Genomic DNA, 24,683 nt, shown 5'->3' with positions numbered 1-24,683 from the left:
AAAAGACCAGCATAGAAATAATATAAACCAGTGATTCAGCTTTAAATAACTGGCATAGTTGTATTCATCCAGGCGATAAGAAACCGTTATGTCTTCAGTATCAGTGTTTAGTTTTTAGTTTTGTTTTTTTTTAAATTTTGAAATATATTTGCACTATGAGTAAAATCAGTTTTTATGTTTGTGGCCATACCAACGTCTGAATGAGTGTAGGTGTGATTCCCACATAGGACACTAAAGGTAAACGTCTGTACAGCTCATTTCTATATCTTGTGTAATGGTTCTACTTGACTCATCTATAGACTCAATCCCCCACAATCCTCCCACAATGAGGGCTTTGCAGAGTCAGCATTTCATAGTTTTTTTTCCCTCTGTTTCATTTACTGAAATCAGAAAAAAACAAATGTATATTTTATAGTGTCAGTAAAGTAAACACACTGTGAAAACCCTCAAACATGGTTGTGGTAAGACACAAACTATAAACTAAGAATTAAAGCTTACCAAATGCACAAAGACAGCCGCTGTTCCAGAAAGAAGGCTTTTTTTTGTTTTCAGAATGTTTATTTTCTATTGCTCTCTGTAAATCTATTCGTTTTCAATCAGACTGCACCAGATGAAGACTTACAGAAGTAGTGGTTGGATTCTCGATGCTTGAAGGCAACAGGCGACTTAACAGAGTACAAAGGATGACAGCTGGGGAATCCAATAGGGGACTGGAAACCAATGGTTCAGCAGAGGCCCCCCTAACAGTAACTAGTGCTCTGCTGCACCAACACTGATCATCTTTAAGTCAAAATGGCAACAAGTTTCATGTCATCCTGATAAAGCTGATAAATTCTGTGGTGAGTGTTGTGTTCTGTTCATAGTGTGGTTATCACTGCTTAGGCTATGCCTCACTTTCTGTGCATTTCTATTTGATTTCCTGTAAGTGGTTATGTGTTCACAGGTCAAATAATATTTAAGTTTATATTTTTACAGACTGTGTGACCATGTTATCAAAACAGCTGATAGTTTCTTTTAGTTTAAATAATTCTCAGTAATGGTTATCATGTATGCAAATTAAAGTATTTTTATATGCTTCATTTGCATATCAGGAACCCACCAGTAATGTGAAAACCTGCATGTAGCTGATCGGTTGCACTGATAGTTCCAGTTTTGGACCTAATAGTATTGACTTAGCCACAGACGAAGCAACTACTGTTGTTCTGTTGTTTTCATGCATGTGCATACTGCCTCATCATCATCATGCTTCACCCCCAAGAGATGAAACTTTGCCATAAATTCACAGTAGTATTCAAAGATAGCTATTCAATAAGAGGGTCGGAGAAAATCCAAAAGGTTTTATCCTGATGGGCTTCTATCAGTATCTGTTGGAGGAAAGTCCGCAGTGGTGCAATAAACCTGCAAAACCACTGTATATGTTATTAACCAGGCTGAAGGACAGTAGCATCCGGTAAAATGATCTGTGTTCCCTATTTCTGTCACCGCTGGTAATGTGAGAGACATCTTGTCCCAATGTGCGCACATACTTTTTCACAGGGGGATGTGTGTACAGAGATACAGGAAATGCTGTTTTGCCAGAAGTGTGGGAACTGAAATGCAGGATGTATTTAGAGGCTCAGCTTTGGGTTCCCATGGTTTCCTCTGGATAGAGGAGTCAGCAGGACAAAGCAGGACTTATCCTTTAAATATACTGTGTCGACAGCAGATGAGCGGTCAAGTCTGAGCTCTTTGATATGAAATTTTATATTTAGCATCTTATTTGTGGATGATTTAATGTGGTTTGTGGTTGTAGAGTAACAGCTGGGTCTGTTTATCAGAGCCGTTGGTGTCATAGTACAGGATAAAGAAGAGGCCCACGTCAATACTCCTGATTCAAGTGAACATTGTTTTAAAGTGAGTGAGAAAACTCCATTTGAGCCCAAAAATAATGGAGTCAAGTCACAACAAGTCTGTCCCATTTCAGGCTGACTATGATCACCTTTATCACAGATAAATCCACATCTAAGGACTCGCAGGTCATGTCAGGTCACTGAATATGAACTCAGTGTTGTGAAAGCCTGCACTTTCCCCATCAGCTTCAATTCCAGTTTCAGTCTTAGAGCTCTGCTGCCTGCGCTTCACTGCAGCTTCACCGCATTGCTTTCACCACGCCGCACGCTCCATCCCTTAAAGACATGTATTACGTGGCCTTAACAAGGATAAGAAGAAGTGAATAGGAATCAAAGTATTGACTTTTTCTCACAGGTCAGATGTTTTAAGAAATGCCAAAAGGCTTCCAAAGAGAAGGGGCACAACTGTTGTATTCCCTTTAAACCCTTTTCTAGTCGCCTGCTTCATCAAGAAATGAAACAAATCAGTTACCCATTTCCTTTACATTGTACAAAAGATAAACCTGTACAATTTGTAAATAGGTTAAATAACACAACCACACTCGCCACATTCTTTCTGAGTTCATGTGTGTTTCAGCTCAGGGTATTGGCACCATGGCCTTTTGGTTTGGCCTAGAAACTGATGGCGATAGGACATTTCATAAACCACTGGAATCAGCAAAATGTGGTTCTGAAAGTGGTGATGGCCAGTGGGGCTTTTCCAGTACAATTACTTAATTTGAGGAAAAATAATAGTTCCAGGAAAAATAATAGTTCCAAAAAACAGAAACTGGTCCCACCAAAGCTAGTTTGATGCTCAGATTCAGAGTTAATTTGGTTTTTATGAAGATTGGTAGGTTCATTATTATATTGACCTTATATTCTATTGGATGATCTCCAGTGTTGGCGACTAGCTGGTGAAGATAGTTGAGTATTAAGCAGCTAAAAGGCCAAATATTCCCTTCAAATGTGGATTTGGAGACTAAAACCAAGCTAAATGTTGGAACTTCATCAGATCAGCTGATGTTTAATGCTACCATGTTAGTTAAAACAGCTCGGTAAGGTAATATTGCATGGTTTTTACATGATATTTTCAGATTACTGTTGCTTGTAGTGAAAAAAATGTGTGAGTGGTACTTTAAGAAATAGCGCTGCTGGGAATTCTGGGCCAAAGGAAGCTGTTTACTTTAAGTTTAGCAGTGGACTGTGCTGTTTCTCATGACACAGCCAGTTCATGGGTCAACTTCTCAGGCATAGTTTGAGTTGTTGCCGTTTGAAGTTTAAGGAGAAAAGATATGAAACAAAGTAGGAGAGCCTTTTGATTTTTGTGTGTGTGCTTGCCTCGGAACTTGGCCAGTCATAGAGCTTTACATGCGTTGGAGGAAGTGATGGTTACCGATGACTCAGCCAAGCCTCAGTGCTGATGAATTTCATTCTTTCTCTCTCTCCCTCCACACTCTGACTCTGCTCTGTCATCTGCATTTCTTCTACATTCTATTCATTCTTCTGTTTTCTATTCCCTCACTGGTTTTCAGTTTGCCTCTTATTCTTTCACACTTTTCTCGCACTTTTCTCTGTTCTCCTGATTCATCTTGACCCTCTGAGGTCTTTCACTTTGTGCATGTGTGTGTTTGTGTCTGACGAGGACACTCAGCAATGTGTGTGGGAAGATAACTGGCTTCCTTCAGTGTGATTAAAACATTCCTTTTCTTTCCCCCCTCTCCTTGCTCTTTCTCTTCCCTGTTTAGTTTCCAGTTGAGGCTTAGAGATGAAGAGAAGAGGATGAAGTGGAGTCACAAAACTGGTAAGTGAAGGCAAATTGATCATCAGCTTTTTTTTTTTTTTTTTTTTAATTTCTCATGCTTAAAAAGAATGTTGACATAGGAAACTGCTGTCTTTCAGACATAAATGTTTATGTTTTTAATGCAAATTATCAATAAAACCTTTTGGTAAAACATGTACAGATCATTCAGATGCACATTATGCTCTTTATTAATTATACAGAAGAAAACCCAGCTGAGGAGTTTGGAGGATTCGAGCTACCGCGGATGGAAAATGTTACAATTTTTCCAAAGTTTTCTGAAACTGACCATATGAAGCTTTTAGTGTCTTTCTAGTTTCTTTGAATTCTTTTTCTTTCTCTCAAGAATGAAATCTTACAGAGGAGATTTTACAGATCACTGTAAACTACAGCAAAGCTTACGAAGCAGATTTGCCTCCAGCAGCAATAGTTTAAAGTCTGGCACTAGATAACCATAGAGATGATGAATAGAACTGTGAGGACATGTGTGTGCATTGGCCGTCGGTCAGGATGAAACAAATATCGGCTATATTTGACACTTGGCACGGAACTCGTCACTCCAAACTTAGTCATGTAATCATGATGTGATGCACTGACCGCACCTCGTAAGGGCTGAAAAGTGAAACTAGCGGAGTTATATTGTGTCTCCTGGTGATATTATAGTGGCGTCCCTAACAATGAACAGCTGCTCTGTCCAATTTAGTGGCTCTTTGATTATCTTGATGATTCTCTGTGCAGGAATGAGTCTCTGAATGACGTTAGTGGAAGTTTCACAGTCTGAACTGACGCAAATACAGTAAACATGTGCATTCAATCCATCAAAGTGTTGTGTGTGTGTATATATATGTGGGTGGACACTCAAACATAACATGCACTCTACTACAGATGGATGAAGTGGGTGAAAACTGCATGAACTGAAGTTTTTAATGCTCAACTGATGTTTAAGTTATGACTGGAGGAAAAATGATTTGTCACTGTTTGCCTTAAGGTTCTCAATGGTGAACTGTGTCAAATTGTCGTTTTGGGTGCAGTCATAATCACCTTACCCAGAAACTTGACACTCATATAACACCAAGCTACTCATTCCTTTATTTTGAGTCACTGATATAACTTTACCAGACATAAGAGAAGGTGTGACCTTCGCTGGCAGCCATATTGGCCGTTATTTCTTGTGCCTAATAGCTAAGTGTGCATTTGATCATATACAGTTGCAGAAAAAAATTATTAAACCATCAAAAGTCATCAGAAACAATGGTTATGCAATCCAGTGCTAACTCCTGTGTGTATCATGTGACTAAAATAGACGGAAAACAAAACATGGAATGCCTAAAAGCACTGTTTTTGGCAGTACAATGCCATAGCTATTGATGTAAGAACTGAAGTGATTTTGGTTATTATCAATTAAAAAATGGAAAATGACTAGATATCAGCTCTTAAATTAAACTCTTGTGAGCTATTTTTGTTGTTATCATTATATTTGTTCAAACAAATAGTATTATATAATAGTATAATATTAGTTGTACCAGGCATTAAAATGAACAAGAAATGGAAGAAAACAAGGGTGGTTTAAAAATTGTAGTGTCATTTGAAGCCGTACATGAGATTTCTCAAGGATTATCACTAAACCTTCTTAATTTAGTTTAAAATATTTCCAGGTGAATCATTCTGAAAACCTTGAAAGTCATATAATTAGTAAGCAGTGGTATATCTTGTTATGTAGAACAATGAAGCTCCATCCACTCCCTAGTCTGTTGCAGTGATTGGTCATTACAGCTGTCAATCACTCATTATTAAATCACAGCTTATTAAAAACAAACTAAATAGAAAGACTACTTCAGCATCATCCAAAAAGACAACAGTCACATTAGGACAAGGTTATTATCGTAAACGAAAACTAACGAAATGACGAAAACTAGAATTGAAAAAACATTTTTGTTAACTAAAATAAATAAAAAACTATAATTAAAAGAAAAAAACAATAAGTAACTGAAACTGTATCGTGAGCTTACAAAACTAACTAAAACGTATAAGAATTATGGACAAAATTCCCTTTGTTTTCATCTTTTTCAATGTCGGATTGATACAAAAGCAATTTATTTCGCTCTAGCAATTTTAGCTAGCGGCATTATACGGTACTTTACGGTCCGTCACTTCTCGTCACTTGTGGTTTAGAGTCGTCTTATGGTCCCCACTCTACCTGGAAACATGGAGACTAAAGTTGGGAGAAAGCCACAGAGTCCTGTCTGGGATTTATTTGAATATGACGGAGAAGAAGAGAAAAGATACGACAAAACTAAAAGTAAACTAAAACTAAGCATTTAGAAAAAAATGAAAACTAATAAAAACTAGCAAACCTGCTCTAAAAATGAATTAAAATGAACTGAATTAGAGAAAAAAAGTCAAAACTAAATAAAACTAAACTAAAATGAAAAATCCAAAACTATTATAACCTTGCATTAGGAAAACAATTATTATGGGTGTACCTTGAATATTTAGTTTGGCCTAATTGAGGGGGGGGCTTATGACCTGTAATGCAGACAACCACCAGGTGGTGATCATCATCATCATCATCATTTTTTTGTCTTCACTTTTGAGGAGCTATGACTATGTCCATCTCTCAAAATGAGGGATAATGATAGTGTGTTCCAAATATCCTAAAACAGAGGACTTACACAGAACCAAAACTGAAAATATTAGAAGTGCAAAGATAAAATTTCCTTCCATCATGTGTTTGACTTTTTGCTTATACGTTTTCACCATATGCCCACAGATAGACACCTAGCAGAGGTAAATCATAGTACTTGCCTTTTTAGGGTTGACATTTTTGCTGTTGTCACACTCTTATAATAAATAAATTAACTCTAAACTTTCTAAAATACGCACAGGTGAACAAAAGCTCATAAATTTGCTGTTTTAGTTGATTGCTGACACGTAGTTTGACTCATGAATATTTCAGTTGGTATTATCCTCCTCTTCCATAATCCTTCCTCCCCACTACCTGAAACAGCCGCCTCTGAGCTAACAGCTACATGCTGAAAATGGTAGGTTTTGACAAGTGGATCGTGCAATAAGGCAGGCCAACTTGGTTTGCGGTGGTGTTTTCTTTTGGCAGTTTTTAGTCATTTTAAAGCCAGGGCTCGCCTCCTCATGTGTCAATGTTCCACCAAAACAAGTTCCCCTGCAACACTTTTTGCAAAGGCAACGTGGTTGTGTCTCTTTCTTAGAGTCCAAGATGATTAGTTTAACAGGGTTCCTGTGGGGTCTTAAAAGTGTTGAATTTACAAATCTGCTTTTAATACCTTAAAAAAAAAAAACAGTCTTTAAAAGGTATTAAGTGAGATATGGTAGGTCTTAAGTTATGCTGTCATAAACTTGTTCACTGTATTGTGTGTAAATGTATAAATGTAGGAAATGTCCAAGCTGTAAAAATCGACCTCCGAACAATGTTTGGTTCTACCCCAGCCCTAAAAGTAGAGGTTTTGTGGACTCTAAATACTGTAGCTAAACACATGTCCTACAGTTCCAATGACAGAATAGCTGAGTTGTTTAAATGCATGTTCCCTGATTCAGATATAGCTAGTGTGTGTACATGTAGTGCTAACAAAACGGCTTACATAGCTAAATTCGGATTAGCAGCATACATCAAGACAGAGCTAGTTTAGAAAGTGAACAACGGGCCTTTTATTCATATGTTTGGCTGTAAAATGGGCATTAAATTTTGTTCTCAATAGTCTTTAAAAGTCTTAAATTTAACTTGTAGAAACCTGTAGGAACCCCGTTTAAACAAATACAACCCAACCACAGAGTTTGCATCTATCTTCTAGAATAATAATGGGCTCTACCAGATCTTTATTTAGCTTTTACGTGTTAAAACAATGTGTGCTATGCAAGGTCAAGGACTTTAGCAGGTTACAGAGAAGTGCAGTGTTTGCAGTTCAGCTTGTTCTTGAATTTCAGGAAAATACTGCATACATGTCCTTCTCTGTATTAGTTCTTCCTCATGTTGAAAAATGACAAAAATCTGACTGAAACCAGATGTTCTCAGTGGTAATTACTATTTCCAAGTTTAACTCAACAACTGTTTTTGCTTTTTGAAACACCAACTGTAATGTTCAGTGTTTTTTTTGTTTTTCAGTCAGGGACACTGAGTCTGTTTGTATTTTTTTAAAAAGTTTTTCCTTCAAAACCCATGGACGTGCTCCCACTGAAGTGCTTGGTGTAATTTTCCTTGCACTTTGACCATGACTTCCATTCAGACAGTTACAGCCTGAATACAACTAATGGCTATATTTTCCTCTTCTCTTGCTTTGGTTATTCTTTCATAGGCATCAGTTTGCATATATTGTCAGAAACATGTCACACTTTTAGACAAACACACACACACACACACATACACACACACACACACACACACACACACACACACACACACACCCACCTATGCCAGCCCTATTCCGTCAAGGCACCCCTCATTTACGGTAACTTTGTGTTTTTGTCATCTGTGGGCCTGGATGAAGTGATGCAGTTAGTTTTGGTATCGTCCATGGCCGTGCATCTCCACCACTGAAAGAGACTGAGAGCAGTGCAGCGTGGGTAGGCGTGGGAGGGTAGATGCCTGAGATGACTCAGCGCTGTGTTGCCGGGTAGAAAAACGTAAAGCTCTCTCCCACCCCCATACAATTGAGATTACAGTATCTGATGAAACTGCCCTTCATACCACAGCCCTCGACAAACACTTATCTCAAATGCACTTGAGTATTTGCATGACAAACATCTCATTAACTTGTGTAATCTCTCATGGGAGGTCGACTAGAGATTTTGCAGTGTTAAAATAATGGACTAATACAAAACAAAATGAAATTAAAGAAAATTCAAGTTTTACATTTAAGATGGACACGCCTATAAGTGGAATGAGCAGATTTATTTGTTTTACCAAATGTTGCTTTGACACACTAAACTTAATTCTGATGACTTCAGTTGCATAATACTATAGCAGTGCAGTATTAATTGAGGACTGATGTAACATTGAACACCACAATGGAACATGATACACTAGAGCACTACAAACTACACCCTTCACAAATAGAGTTGGCACACAATAATGTCATATTAACTAAAGATTGTAGCCTTGAAATTTGGGGATTTTTGCAGGTCTGTTTTTACCAATCTGCACTGATGGGTGGTGAGGATTATACGCCATCTTTCTTAGATTGGTGCTTCTATGAAACTGGTCCCTAAAAACAGGACATGGGGCCTAAAAATTCAAATCAGATGTAGACTAATGTTATGAAGCACGTTTGGAAGCACTTTGGGTCTATTTTAAAAATAAATATTTACTGAGATGAATGAGAAACTATTTTTCAAATAAAACATATTTTCATATTTTTAAAAAAAATATTTTTATACAAAAATCTGCATATAATAAGGTAAAAAAAAAAAAGGACACAAAAATTGTGTGCGACTATTATTTTAAAATATCTTTTTATTCTCTCACGGGTACATTTTGGGAATTGAATTTATCATGCAAGGGAGAGTGTTTCACAAAAATGACCACTGTTGCAAAATCAATCCCGATTTATTTGTGTTTAAATGGGCAGGTTCTGCATGTAACGCAAGTGGACACGATGGGTTACATACAAAACCTGGAATGAGACTGAGATTCATGAAAATCCATGTCTGGATTAGAAAACCACTAGGATCATCAAATTTAACACAGTGTCTTTATTTATAACAGTATATAAGAGCATTTCAAGCCATGTGGTCCAGATAAAATGCACTGACACCTAGGTAGCTTTTCCTGTCCCTATTTTGGTCCTTTTTTTGGCCCCAATATTTTATTAAAAATTCATTCATTTTGGGATGGCTCAGATCAAGTATAATTTTTTTTGCATTCATCTGAGGTCATCATTAGGTACATCCTGGGGGAAATATGTCTAAATTTCTCTTTCATTATTGGGTCTAAAAAGCTGGAAAAGTGCCAGGTACCAAAAGTAACCCAGTTTCATAGAAGCACCCAGATATAAAGACAGCAAAGCAACTCTTGATTCTTTGTGTCATATAAAAGTGTATAATCCTACCCTCTCCTGTTATTCAGCCTTGAACTGGAGCCCATGTAACTTTTAATTTAAAGAGTGGGTTTGTTAAAATCTGTTTGCGACCCGGTGGAAAAGTGGTTAAGGGTGCTGACCATGAATCACAGTATCAATGAATGTCTATAACATTGAGTCAGATCATCCCCCAACCCCGACGCTGACCCTGACCTCACTGTAAAAACAACCTGAAAGAAAACGTGAGTCAAACTAAAGCTGCTCCGTCAAATTCAAGCCGACACATCATTTACTGACTGATTAAGGAGTCTCACTTTGATACATTTTCTCATCTTATTGCTCATACTAGTTGGGCTGACACTCTATGATTATGACACTTAACCCTTTATTGGGCAAGTGACTATATCTGGTAATTTCTGCTAACATTAAATATGAAGCTAATCCCAGGCCTCAATGAGGTCAAGAAGCATGTTTTTTTTTTTTTTAACACTATACAGTGATTGAGAGGGTTTGTAGAAATTTTGAAGTTATAAATAGTGAGTATGAGTGATTTTTGTCAGTTTATGACCTTATAACAGTTGTTTTATTACATGTGTTTACTTTTTAGCAAGTGCTACTAAGATGTTTTATGGCAAGATGAGGTAGATGACGATGTCCAATAGCATGCTAAGGTTGAAATTTTAATTTCATAGTATTTCAGTGGGTGCCCTATAAAGGGTTAAAAACATCTTACCTTCTTGCCTTGTAGACTGATGCCATAAGACAAATAGAAGAAATCTACTTTATAATGAACTCACCTTAAAACGCAGAGAAAATCATCCTGGAGACTTGGCATCTTTTTAATAGACTAAGGCAAATATAGTTATGTTTTAAAGTCTAGGTTTGGGGAGAACTTCATTCATCATTTACATAATCAGTGCAAAACTGATTAAGCAGGTTTCTGTGTTGTAAATTCAAGTATAATAGATGAGTACAGTATAGACTGTTGCCCATAAAGGTGGAAAAAATTTGTTTTCAGACACATTCCTCTTTTTATTCCTATTTATACCCATCAATAATCACCTTTGACCCGGTGCAATGATCACATATGAAGTCCCAGTTGCAATTTATCTGTCAAGAATAAATCACATCATCACAATCATTTGATGAGAAGAGGAAAAACCAAATTTATTCCAACTTTATGGGCAACAGTGTATTTTTAAGCTCTGATAGATTGTGTTGGACTTTTATGTTAACATTTTGTTAGAAGTTCTCAGTTTAGAGAGCGTGCATTGTTAATGGCAACTAACATAAGAATCAGTCATATTTTTTTTTCTCCTTTTAAGATTTAATTTTGTCTTTTGTCAAAATGTAAATACTGTTGAAGTACTGATTTTTTTTCAATATTTTCCCTCTTGTCTTTTTATTTGAGCCATTATGTGCCTTCTTAATCTGTAATAATGGTCCATCAGAACCACTTCATTAAAATTAAGTTATAGATTAATCATCAGCAGACCAGATTCACAGAAACAGGACCTCCAAACACTTATCACTTGCTGTCTTTTGCTTGTAAATGGTTGTTATAGCTAGTGCGAAATCTTCCGTTAGCCCCAAAGCTTGAAATAATATAAAACCATGAAACAATTTTGGCTCAACCTCACTTGAACCGAACCAATTCAAGCATGTTTTAACTGGGCAAAGTTCCTTATAATAAAGGGTATACACAAGAAAAGACAAAACTAAGATGAGGCCAGACTTGCTGTTGTATACTTGTGTGTGTATAATCATGCAGCTGCTTTTAATTAAACAAGTTTTGTTTGGTCTTGTTCATAAAACTTGACATCTATGTTAAAATGCCTTTTCATTTTAGAAATAATGTAGTCAGTAATGCAGGCATTAAAAACCACAATTGCAGAACCTCATGTGGAGTCAAATGATGCAGTCGACTCATGGGAAGTTAACATTTTTTGTGTTTTACAATTTAATTGGGGATCTACATAAATGTAAAGACTTTTGAGCCCCTGCTAATGTTTCTGAAAGTCAAATAACTCTTTTAGGTTGTAGAATTTCATATCTTGCTGCGTAGCCGAATATTGTTAAAATAGTTTTTGGTGTCCTCAAATGACAATAATTCTTACGTAACATACTAGACAAGTGTGTGTTTGTATCATGACTCAGATGTCAGGTTTGAGATCAACAAATATCCTGTCAAGCTGAAAACAGTAGTAGGTCAGTAGTTTGATGGTGTATGTGTATATGTGTGAATGTGTGTTCTGTTGCACCTTTACTCATCATTACTTACGCCCTGACATACAGTAAATGACTAAAAAACCACAAACACCACTCTACTCATTACTCAGAAGTTGTAACAGAAGTAAGAAATTACCAAAAAAAACTTTCATATTCTCTGGTTACACACCTCAGTTATCAGTCACCACCTGAATTGTTTTTATTTTTCTCACTTTAAGTCCCAGAAGAAAATGACTAATGTTGACTTGATAGTAATACGCAGCTTGTTTCGGAATCGGCTTCATTAAACAACGTCCCTGTTCAAATAATCCGACAAAATAGCTTTAGCGCCGTTAGCTTTAGACGTGTTCTCGGTGCAGAACTGAGAATAACAGATGAAGATGACCAGATAGTACTGCACATAGAGACCTAATATGTTCCACTTTCATATCATCAGAACCTTATTCTTGCATGCTCGGTGATACGAGGCTGGTATCGTTCAGCAAAATATGAAAGTAGGATGTCACTTGATCAATAACAGGAGAGTTGTGCTTCTAAAATGATGTTTAGTTCTATGCTGAAACCGCACAGTTTCAGCTTCACGTTATGTTTTACCTCATCAGATGTGTTCTGTCTGTTTTCAGCTTCTTTCTTCTCCTTGATTTTAAAGAAAAGACAGATGTGACAGTAGATTGAGGTGGGTGTATAGTAGAACCAGCAGTGTCCATGGGAAAGACTTTACCAGTTAGAGGCTACTAATCATTTCCATTTGATAGCTTTATAATCATCAGATATTGTGCATTATTTACAGTGTTTCAAAATCCAACATGTACCACTTTTATCTCTCAGTACTCCAAAGCAGCCTTCAAGTGGAAGAATTTTCGGCCTGTTGCCCAAGGACAGTTGACTAATGGCAGATACTAAATATCTAGCTTTAGATTTATTTGAGTTATGACACGTAATTTAATCTTTGTTACATCCCAGTGCCACCTGTATTCATAAAACTTGTAAGACTGATACGTATGCTTTAAAACTTGGCACCAAACTCTTAAAAGCTAAAAAAATTTATAGCATTTTTGGCAATTTTTAATTTTTTTTTTTTTTTTTAAATGAATCAAATCTGTGTCAAGTTGTGCTAAATACAGGATCCAGTAGTAAAAGGGGAGAAGGTGTTTTAGTGAAATAAATACACATAGAGCCTGTTTACATGACCAGAAAAATCCAATATCTGGGAGTAATCAGATAATTGTAATAAACAGATTTGATGCCTTTACATGCACTTAAGAAATGCAATAATTGAAAACCCTGGTTTAGATGTTCCAGTGCATTATCGGATTTCTTTCATAGTAGCTATGTGTGTACTTAGTGATGGTAGACTCAAACTTCCTGTTATTGTCTTCTGCTCACTTTTGACTTTGCAGCTTCCGTTTTCTATGATTTTAATTGTGTTTACACATGTGCAAATGTAAAAGAACAACATAAAACAGATTGACATGCATACATGTAGTATTCAGGAGAAAACCAGGCGTGTTAATCTAATTTCTCATAATCAGATAACTGCCATTATCTGATAAAATATACCAGATTATGCTGTTTACACGATGCCTTGAATAATCTGATAATTCCAGAAATCGGATAATGATCGGAGTATTAGTATGCATGTACACACACTCAATGACAAAATCCCTGCAAAAAAAATTACTCATAAACATGCATATGTCTTTATGAAAACGTGCTAATTTCAGTGTGTAGTTGGGGTTTGGAAGTTGTTTGTTGGATTGAGAAGGGCTTTGAAAATGGGAAAACAAAGATAATAAGAAGGAAAATGCTGACTGGAATAATCGTCTAGTAGCAGAACACATCCGGAAAGCCAGAGTACGTTACATTTTCAGTGTGTGATATTCAGTGCCATCTAGCGGTGAAGTTTCATATTGCAGCCAACTAAACATCCTGTCTACCTTCCCTACAGGAGCCACAAAAATATGAAAGGTCGTCATTAGACTCAGACATAAAAGGAATAATGCAACCTGCGGTAACACGGAAAAAAGAAAAAAAAACAAAAAAACATGGTGGAATCTGTGAAAGCCAACTATAGATACTGCATATACTTTTTCTAATGCAACAAAAACAAGTCTTAATTTTTGCACGATTAAACACTAATAAAAACTTAAAATTATGTTCAGTTGTTGCAGGTAGATACTAGCACACTCATAATGACTGAACTTGACCTTTGACCCATTGTTTATTCTACAAAAAAAAAAAAGCTTTTCCTCTCAGGTGTTCGACAGCAAACACTGAGTGGTTGCAATCAGGAAAGTTAGAACAAATGTAGACATTAAAACCTATACTTGAGAAACCTGAACATCATAGACAAGTGTTCATGCAAAGACAGAGACATATCAAACCAAATCAATGTCACATTCATTATTTACATGACATTTACACTCCAGTATTAAGTATAATGTCTTGTCTAAAGCTGGAGATAATCACCTCTAATAAAACATCTGCATGTGATGACAGTAAAACTTCTCATGTCTGATGCTGTTTCCTTTGTTAATTATAATAACTGCAAAACATGTCTCATTATAAGGCTCACATCTGCCTCTGAAATGTAGTTATAATGGATAGATTTCAGTCTTAGAGTTAAAGTAGAAGTTAAATGTATACTTTAACGTATATAAAATAAGATCTGAGGTGGGAAATATAGACAATAATGCTATCATGATAGAAATTGTCATCATTCTTATTACAGATATGAAATCATTATTTCTTTCAAGTTTAATGGCAGATATTTAGCTGTAGAAGATATACTTAAATGAAAGTGATTCATGAAACACAGCCAAAAATATATATATATAAGATCTAACTAAATGAAAGTTACTAATAAAGATGCAACAGCATGCAATACAAAATAAGACCATTTAAGACAATTTGAACCATGTAAAAGATGGAACAAAAACACCCGTAGTGTCAGATTTATTGACTTACTATGTTTTTTGTGCTTTTTTAAAATTATTTTTGATAAGATTAAAACAATCTAACAAGGGAAAATATGAAATAAGGAATCAAACTAAAATAATACTGTTGGTTACTTTACTTTGCTACAAATTGTTTTATTCAGTAATGTATTGACGATATTCCAGAAAAACCTTTATTAATAATTAGTATAACTGAAATACTTTGACCTTTTCATGCATGAATTATGAAAAAAAAGGATCTAGATTTTTGTAGATTGATTTTATTACTCAAAATTAGGCTAAAGTTGAAATGCATTTTTTTTTTTTTATTTATTTTTTAAATATGGCTTTATTAAGAAGATATTTAACCTCCAGAGACCCAGGAAAATACAAGTTTTGGCTTTTTTAAAAAAAATTTAATAACTGCCTATAGTGGAAACATCATAATGAAACATTTTTTTCAGATGCATTTTTTTTTAAATTATGGAATGTCCTTTGGTGTGGACAGTTTTTCGTTTTTGTTTGTTTGTTTGTTTGTTTGTTTGCATAAAGCTTTGCAACTCTTGTCCACAAACGTGCACAGAAAATCCATAGCTGGGTCTAACTTTATGAGATCACAGACCAGTCCGAATTCTACAATTAACATGATCCTTTTTTTCATTGTATTGCTTAGCGTCTGTAGAGACTGCCCCCATGTGGTTTGGAGAATATTACCTTTAGAACCCTTTGAAAATTGAGCTTAAACTATGTGTCCATATATGTGGACGTCATGCATGAAAGGGTTAAGTATCAAATGTGCTAAATCTTATATACTTTAATAAGATGAATTGGAAAACAAATGACAAAAGTGCAGGTTTGCTGATGTTTTCAATGTGTACAATATAGTATTATTACACATATATATTGGTTTACATTTATACAATAGATTTAAAAATCCTCCACTTAAAAGAACCTTTAAAGTGAATGTATTATAAAATGCAGACGGTGTTTTGAAGTTTTGTTTTGAACATTCCTTTTAAGTAAAACCGATTCACTCACTGAATCTCATTAATCTTACATTTTGACTAAAAACTGTATCTTTCTGTAGTATTCTTGACGTGATGTTTCTCAAACTTCATAATGTTCCACTACTTTTATTCTGGAGGCATTTTACCTGTACACCAGTGTAATATGATATAATAATAATAATAATAATAATAATAATAATAATAATAATAATAATAATAATAATAATAATAATACATACATAACCTAATTTTCTTATGATGACTTTAACCCGAATTTCATGAATACTGGTCATTACAGTGGACAGGTATTCTCCAGCTGTTCTCTTGTATATTCATGGGTTTTCTTGTTTTAGTTCCATATCAGCCAACACAATGGACGCTTATGCATCATCCCATACACTGACATTCATACGATTACTGTAACTTTGCTGTTTTTGATAAACCTCATCTGCATTAACATGTTTTAGTGTAAATCAATGTCATTTGTTAGACAAAACAGTTTTGTTTTTTTGTTTTTTTTTTGCATATTATCTCCATGAAGTGAGTAATAACTAGCATTAGAATATGTTAAAATGTGAGAAAACATCAGATTAGCAGCATTAAATGTTTTTATTTCATTGTTTTCAAATCACTTACTGATATTGGGTCATAAACACGTTCCTTTACTTCAAAAATTAAATGCATGGATATTTTTGTAACTCCATGACACACACACAAAAAAAAAACTCGATCACACTGTTTTTTTCATGCCGAAGGAGGAATAAAAACACTCAAGAAAGAAAATCTTGACTAAGATTCTCATAATTCCTGCATGAAAGGGTTAAAACGTTAGACGTATAAGGAGTAAATTTAGATAAAGACAGTGTTCAATGTGAACATTGAAGTGTACGTATTGTAATTCTTATTGTAAAGCAGATTCTGATCTAGCTCTAATCACGCATTTCAGTCCTGTTATTAACCAATAAATGGGTGGATATGAGTCTGTAATTTACTCTGATGCATGCTGGGATTGGTTGCACCCTGTGACCCCAATAGAGGCAGTAGATGGGTGGTGGAGGTCTGCGGATTAAACGTGTACGTGATCATAAACAGGACGTTGAGGCGGCTGCGTAGTGATTTGTTCCTGAATGTTCACCCTGAAACGTCTGCTTTCCAGGAAACATGAACCACCTCGCATCACGACATTAATCAGAATCATCTTGTGAGGTGTTTTTACCTGGGTGGGAGCAGATTTCAGGGTGTGGGCGTTTGAGAAACTGAAACACATGAATGTAACTGACAATAATGTGAGGTCATGGTTCTCAGTAAATTTCAGATGTTAAAAGATGCAGTTCGCAGAGAAGCCACAAGATGGCGCCTTAATCCCATAGAAAAGAGTCTCCTTTTGTTTTTCTGCTTCATTCCTGTTCGGACATGGCTCTGAAGTTTTCCTGACTTAAACAAAGGCAAGGCTTCTCTAAAATCTTCGATGTAACCTTTAAATAACAAAAAAAAAAACAAAAACAAAAAAACAGCCGTTGTATTATTAAAAGTCTGTTAAATCCAATTATCTGCAGCATCATCTGCATAAAATAAAGGAGTGTTTATGGCAAAAACACAAGTTTGACCAAAGCAATCACAATAACACGACATAAATAAGAAAGGAACCGGGACTAATAGAAATATGAGTTTATTTTATAGTACTTTGTTATTAATGCAAGTCAAATATGTCACTGCTTATATATAAAACTCCCAATATTCTCACATTGTTCTCAACTGCTTTTGCGGGCTGATACTTATAACGTTGCTGCATTTATCTTTATATTTCTATTTTCTTAAAGGCATCATAAATTATTAAATAACCACCGACCGTATTTTATGCAGCATGACATTCTTATGACACGAAAAATAGTGTTTTAACTTGATAATCTTCATCAAAATTAACCATGTCACTATAACATCGAGAAAATGATGTTTTTATAATTAGATGTGTTACTGTTTATTATGTTAGTCCCGTTTACCTGCACACTCTGAAATTAAATAACTGTAAATGCAAATAAATACATTAAAAATACATAGCAGTGAAAGCATTTAGTCATATTTTTTCCTGTCTATATATTTGTGTTGCTCTGTTATTACTGCGTCATTTTAAAGTGTTTATACTTTTAATACTTATAGTCAGGGTGAATAAATCATTATAAAATAAATCATTATTAGCGCTTAACGTCGGTGTGTTTTTCTATGATTTAGAATTCGAAATTACGCCTTATTTACGTCAGGTTTAATCTTACGCATGTGTAGAAGAATCATTATTTTCAATGATGCTGAAACTTATAAAAATATCAACAATACAACAGTTTTAATGATGGACAATCTTCACTTTTTCCTCTTATTTCTGTCTGTATGTTTAGATCCATTTCCAGGCCCCGATAATGTAAGTTTTGCTCGTAAAGGCCTGGAAAACTTACATTATAAACGGAGGCTGGTAGGAAAAAAATAGGAGGAAAAATAAATAAATGTCAGCTTTGTGATGATTTTTTTTACACATGCGTGTTTGGGCATTTTGTCGTGGAGTTTATTTTTTATTTACATAACATTTACATGTAGGTTTTGTAATAGTTTATTTAGATGAGGAAAAACACCGATGATTATTATTTGCTTGTATATGATCGTCACAGGGTGTTTAAAAAAATTAAGGTATTTCGATTAATTTCGGTAAAATGTTAAAATAAGTACGTGTTTGTTCCTTTGTTTTGCATTTTGTTGACAGGTGGGTTCAACTTGGTAAACAACAAGAAGCGATAAATTAAATGTCACGGCCCGATAAGCTTCCTGTGTGATGAGATGGCAGACATTTGACATTTTGGGTTTGTTTTTCCTGCTTATTCTGTCAAACTGAAAATAAATGATCTCAGGTCACAAAGCAGGAATAACATAAGAACATAAGTGTGTGTGTGTGTGTGTGTGTGTGTGTGTGTGTGTGTGTGTTGAAGAAAATGAACAAAGCCCATGATCTTTGTCTTTTTAAATACTTCAATACTAAATAGTTTGTCCTTATTTTGATTTGCATCATCCTAAAGACAGCACACATATATATATATATGTGGCACTTTCTAATATTTATTTATATTATTTTGGATAGTAAAATCATCTGTTTTTTTTTTGTTTTTATTTTTTTTTTGCAAATCTTACTAAAAGTGCTGCATGTGTTCTGAAAAAACACTTGTAAATTGAATCAGATTACAAAGCAGATACTGTTTTTCATATTGGTCATAGAAACATAAAGAAAAAAAACCCAAAAACACTTCTCAAACAGCCAAATGAAATTAAGTAGAGAATTAGAATTTCATTTTCTTTGAACCCTGAAATATGTAAAGTTTCACATCTTTAATCTCATGCGAGTGTGTTTGTGTGTTTCTTAGTCACCTTGGATACTTGCGGTTGTGAGAAAGATAATATTCACACCGCTGTTATCTCTCACTTTAACTCACAGCAGAATGTATATGTTTAACACTGAATGCAGCGTGCATAATGTGTCCTTTATGTCAGTGGTGGGCAGTTTTAGGTGGGAGCTTTAGCACACTTCTAACGTGTGTGGTGGAAAAGAAATGTAAGACTTGAAAGCATTTGACTGAACACATAATATCAAAAAAGGCATGACACTGTATATTAGTCACATACTGTAAATGAGGCTGTATTTTATGTGATTAACTTTATGTGATTAAAGGTTAAACATAATTCATTAAAATTCCGGAGGAACTGCTGTATATAACGTTTCAGTTAAAATACTCAGAAAAAGTGTAGATTTTTTTTTTTTCTTTTTCACAGTAAAACATGCAAAAAGTATTAGGAGGTAGGAATGTGTTGTTTGAGTGAAGTAAACTACAAAAAAACATGACCACAGTATTTTTTTAATTTGCCTTATCTATTTCTGGCTTTATTCAAGTATTGCTTATATGTATTATCACACAACAAAAATATGTTTTAAAGCTTTGTTTGTTGTAACTGGTGTGGATTTTCAGTGTCTCTAAAACTGTTGCTTTAATTGTCATGAATCACACACAGACATTGGATGTTGAATTGTGCAAAATGCACAGTACTTTTATCTCTCACTTGTAAGATATCAGTTGTTAATGGCAGCACTGGAATATTTTCCACCACAAGAACAGACTAGTCATTTTGTAATTAAGATAAGATATACTTTGTTGGTCCTCCAAGGGGGAAATTCAAATGCACAGCAGCACAAGACAATAGGTAACAAATACAAGAGAAAAAAAAAACAAAAAACATTTGTGACTAAAAATGACATAAATTGTAGTAATAATAATAATAATGATAATAATGATAAATAAAACAACAAATGTGCAGTAGGTGACACTGACAAATGCAAAAAGTCTGTTTAGAGAAGGCTGTAATTCAAGCCGAGCTACTGTTAATATCTGACGCCTGTTGGTACAAAGGTTCAGTCCTGCACCTGGGTGGAATAATCTGCTCAAAGCTATATTTCCACCTGGAATTCGTCCTTTGTTTCTGACAGATTTATGCTTCATTTAACCCATAAAGACCCAAACAGTCACCGGTGACCAAAATAATCTACTGATCTAAAATGTTTAATACCTGCTGATCCACTAATCCTATTAATCCATGTAAATAACTGGTGTAAAATGCAATTTTTTGTCTTTTCTTCATCATCAGATATGACCCGTTTGGACGTTCAGAGGCTCCGTAGTGAACATGGAAACACCATCATCTTCTACAACATTGATTCACCAGTAAAACCCATGGATTTAGATCAGTGACAGTGATCCAGATCCATGGGTTTATGTGCAGTTATTTATATTTTTGCTGAAAAAGTCACTTTTTCTTCAGTTTTCACTCTTTCTGATGTAAAAACCCTCAACTTTAATGTGAGCTTTTATATACATCTACACAATCAGTAAATGAAATATATGAAAATACCAGATTTTCACTGAAAAAATGCAAAATACAACTGCCACAAAAGTAGCACTGGGTCTTTATGAGTTAAGTAATATGACTTCAGATAAACACCAAGAGCAGCTATTCAGTGGAACTACAATAAATCTAGCGCTTTCGTTCAGGAGAAGTGGACACCTGTTACTGCAGAAAGTGCCACGGGCATCAAAGCATGGGGTGCTGTATTGTTGTGGTTACGGTCTAATACTCTTGTGACGTGTTTTGACAAAACTAAAGGCTCCAATTCAGGCTGGGAGATATAAAACATGGCTCGTACAATTCATCACTTTTCACCTAGAAAAGAAAAAAACGTAGTATTCTAGTCCTCCATAAAGAAATATACAATATACTATAATGGCGATGTTAGTGTGGATTTTTAAATGATAGTGCAAAGACACTAAATTAACTATTAAATTAAGTACAGAGGTGAGATCTGTCGGCCTAAATATAGTATGTTGGTACAAGCAGAGATACAATATTTGTAATCGCTGGAATAAAAATATGCCATTTTATGTTTTTGCAGGCCATGGATATGTACAATCATAGTGTCAGTTTGTCAAGTTGTGATCCGCTACTGTTTTGGCCTTCCTTGAATAGGCAGGAGGTGGTTGAAGTGTGTGTTGAGTGTGGAGATCACATCCTGACTCCTGTTTTTTTTACTTGAGACCCAAAAAAGAAATTTGGTGTCTCCTCAGGATTTCAACTTCATGAATGTGTGAAAGTATTGCCATAAATCTACATTTTTACAACTCTTTCAATGCCAAAATTGTCACTTAAAGTCTCTTTTTTGTCACTATTTTGTCTTTTTCTATCTTTTACATCATCTTATTGCATCTTTTATATGATTTTTATCTAGAAAAGTAACACTGAGGTCTCTCCTTTGGATCTCACGTTTCTTTGGTAGGATCAACGTTTATAAACGCCTCCACAAAACACTTTTTAATGAGTGCAATCACCTCACATATCATAGTATTACTATGTTTTTTAGTCTGACTTGGTGACTTCATAAAAAACACTCCATGACCTATTTTTTGTCCTGACCCTAAGTTTGGGAAACACAGGCTTAGACAACAAAAGTGCATACAGTCATGGAAAAAAATTATTAGACCACCCTTGTTTTCTTTAATTTCTTTTTCATTTTAATGCCTGGTACAACTAAAGGTACATTTGTTTGGACAAATATAATGATAAGAGTTTAATTTAAGAGCTGATATCTAGTCATTTTCCATGGTTTTCTTGATAATAACCAAAGTTTTCTTTTCTGTCTGCTTTAGTCACATGATACACACAGGAGTTAGTACTTGACTGCATAATTATTGTTTTTGATGACTTTTGATGGTTTAATTTTTTCCACGACTGTAGTTTGGTTTTAATTATTAAACTTTGTTGTTATTATTTCAATAAGTAAGTGTTCTGTGTTAAATCAAGCTGTAGTATCTTCCTGTAACCCTTGAGCCTTGAGCTTTTTTAATATAACTCTAATCATAAGAACTATCCTTGAGGATGCATTTGTTATTATTATAATGATATTCTATTTCTTTGTAAATACCAAAACACTGTAATATTGTATGTATTTAGAAATGTTGACATAAACGTGCAATACTGAGATTTTATGGTTTTAATACAACATTTCATCCTCATGATTTATTTTGCAAAATCAAGGGTTAAAATGAGTAACTTTACAGGGACATTCCCTTAAAATAATTTCAGTGTGTGTCTGTTGTATGTGTTAACACAATAACATACACTATGTTATGTAAGGCCTCCATGTTAGATGGTGTTGAATCAATAAAAGCATAAAACGCACACATCGCTGTCCCAGTATTTACAGCTGACAGAGTGTAATAATAATCTTGCTGATTTCCAGGAGGAAGTTGTGGGTCTCTGTAAAGGACTTTAGTCTCACTTTATTGTATATGTGTTACGCTTCATTTACCTGATATTCTGACTCAGAGGAGACTAAATGCATCTGATATGTGACAGTAGTGACGGTCCAGGTTCCATGTGGCCTGTCTGAAGCTGATATCTGTGTGTGTTTGTGTCATCTAGTTGCTGTTTTGATCCTGAATAAGGAAATCAGGCAGGGATCCCGCCGTGAAGCATGCAGGCTATGGAAATGAGAGATTATTATCGTCAAGTCATTTTGTCTCCCGTCAGTGCACACACAACATGTACACACACCCATACCTGCTGACACCCTCATTGAGTGTCACGCAGAAAAACACCCACATATTCTCAGTGTGTTTCTTACACGCACACACAACCATCCCCACATCCATCAACACACGCTTTCTGACAATGAGTAATTTTTGTGTTTGCCAAGTGCTTTTGTTTATTTTCTGAAGGCTGTGGGCGGGTTTCCTGCTCTATTGTTGGGATCTCCATGAGCCACTTTGATGGATGTTATAATCTCACTGAATGATTGTTTTTCTTTTTTCTTCACTTTTCCACCTTTGACTTTTTAGTCTTTTTGTTACTGTAAAAATATCACAGTTCATTAGTCATCACCGACTGCTGTTATTGTCACAACTACTATTACTACACTGTTGTCCATAAAGTTAGGATAATTTTGTTTTCAGACACATTCATCTTTTAATTCCTATTTATACACATCTGTAATCACCTTTGACCTGGTGTGATGATTACATAGTGAGTCCCAGTTACACTTTATCAAGAATAAATTGCAAAAATATTTAATTTGAGTTTTGTGGGCAACAGTGTACAGGGACCAATGGTACAAAATTCATATGTTTACATTCACAATCACAGTTATTGCTATTAAAACAACAGTCATTTCATAATGTATTTTACCCTCTCTGCCAAATCAAGGCAATTTTGTTTAGGCATAAAGTGACGAATCACAAATTTGCCTCAAGGGGCTTTGTATTTTGTACCATGTATAATACCCTTTGACCTTTGCCCTTTGGTTTGAGTGAAAAAAAAAACATTTAGGGGGAAAATGGAAGAAATTCTAGGAAACGCCATAGAAAAGGGAGCACTCTTTTGGAACAGATAGATGTTTGGATTTTTTTCTATACTTCTACATAAAATGTGAGCAAAGCTGGTTACAGTTTTCTTCAACATGATGTGATATATCTAAATAACATATTCCTGTTTGATTAATAAATATGCTGTTTCTGGTCCATTATAAATGGATCATTTCACTTAATTGTCAGACAATAAAACCCTTATATTTCGAAGCAGTAACCTGTGGGTTTTTCTGTTTTGCTTGAATAATGGATAACTAGCCAAATTGATTTTCCACTAACACATTCTCCCAGCTCAGCTACTGATATAATTACAACACTGTTGGCCATAAAGATGGAATTAAGCATTTTTACCTTTTCTTATGAAATTATTGGAACAATGTGATTTATTCCTGATAGATAAAGTGCAACTGGGACTCAGTAAGTGATATGTGATCATTAGTACCTGATCAAAGGTCTTTACAGATGTGTATAAATAGGAATAAAAAGAAGAATGTGTCTGAAAACCTAAATATTCCAACTTCATGGGCAACAGTGTACTGCACAAATTACAACAGTGAGTACTATTACATGATGTCTATACCTCAGCAACTTCTATGACTAGAACTGTTAGTATTTATTAGTAAAGTGCATAAGAAGTACTCATGAGGTTGAATTATATTTGCGCTCGTGTATATTTAAACTAAATTGAACTAAGAGCAGCATTTAGACACAGCGTTAGCATTTCTGTCATTTCCTGATTTGCCTGAAATGTTAAATGTATGGTTCTATATTGGTCTCCTTTTGTAGCACGGCATCAAAATAGGTTATAAATTCCAACTGGACTGTTATTTATCCAGTTGGTCTGCCAGTAAA

General features: G+C 35.0%; 1 long non-coding RNA gene across 4 annotated transcripts in view; it reads left to right on the top strand.

The window, feature by feature from the left end:
• The window catches only part of LOC115433758 (uncharacterized), a 127,214-nt gene that overhangs the window by 15,290 nt on the left and 87,241 nt on the right, over positions 1-24,683 (top strand). For all 4 annotated transcript variants that reach the window (XR_003937415.1, XR_003937416.1, XR_003937413.1 and 1 more), the window contains exon 2: positions 3,617-3,672. This is a non-coding gene — a long non-coding RNA (uncharacterized LOC115433758). The remainder of the gene's footprint in view (positions 1-3,616; positions 3,673-24,683) is intronic.

The sequence above is a fragment of the Sphaeramia orbicularis genome, chromosome 15 (genome assembly GCF_902148855.1).
Source record: "Sphaeramia orbicularis chromosome 15, fSphaOr1.1, whole genome shotgun sequence".
Classification (NCBI taxonomy): domain Eukaryota; kingdom Metazoa; phylum Chordata; class Actinopteri; order Kurtiformes; family Apogonidae; genus Sphaeramia; species Sphaeramia orbicularis.
Note: the sequence above shows the minus strand (reverse complement) of the source record. Positions and strands in the feature narration are given on the sequence as shown.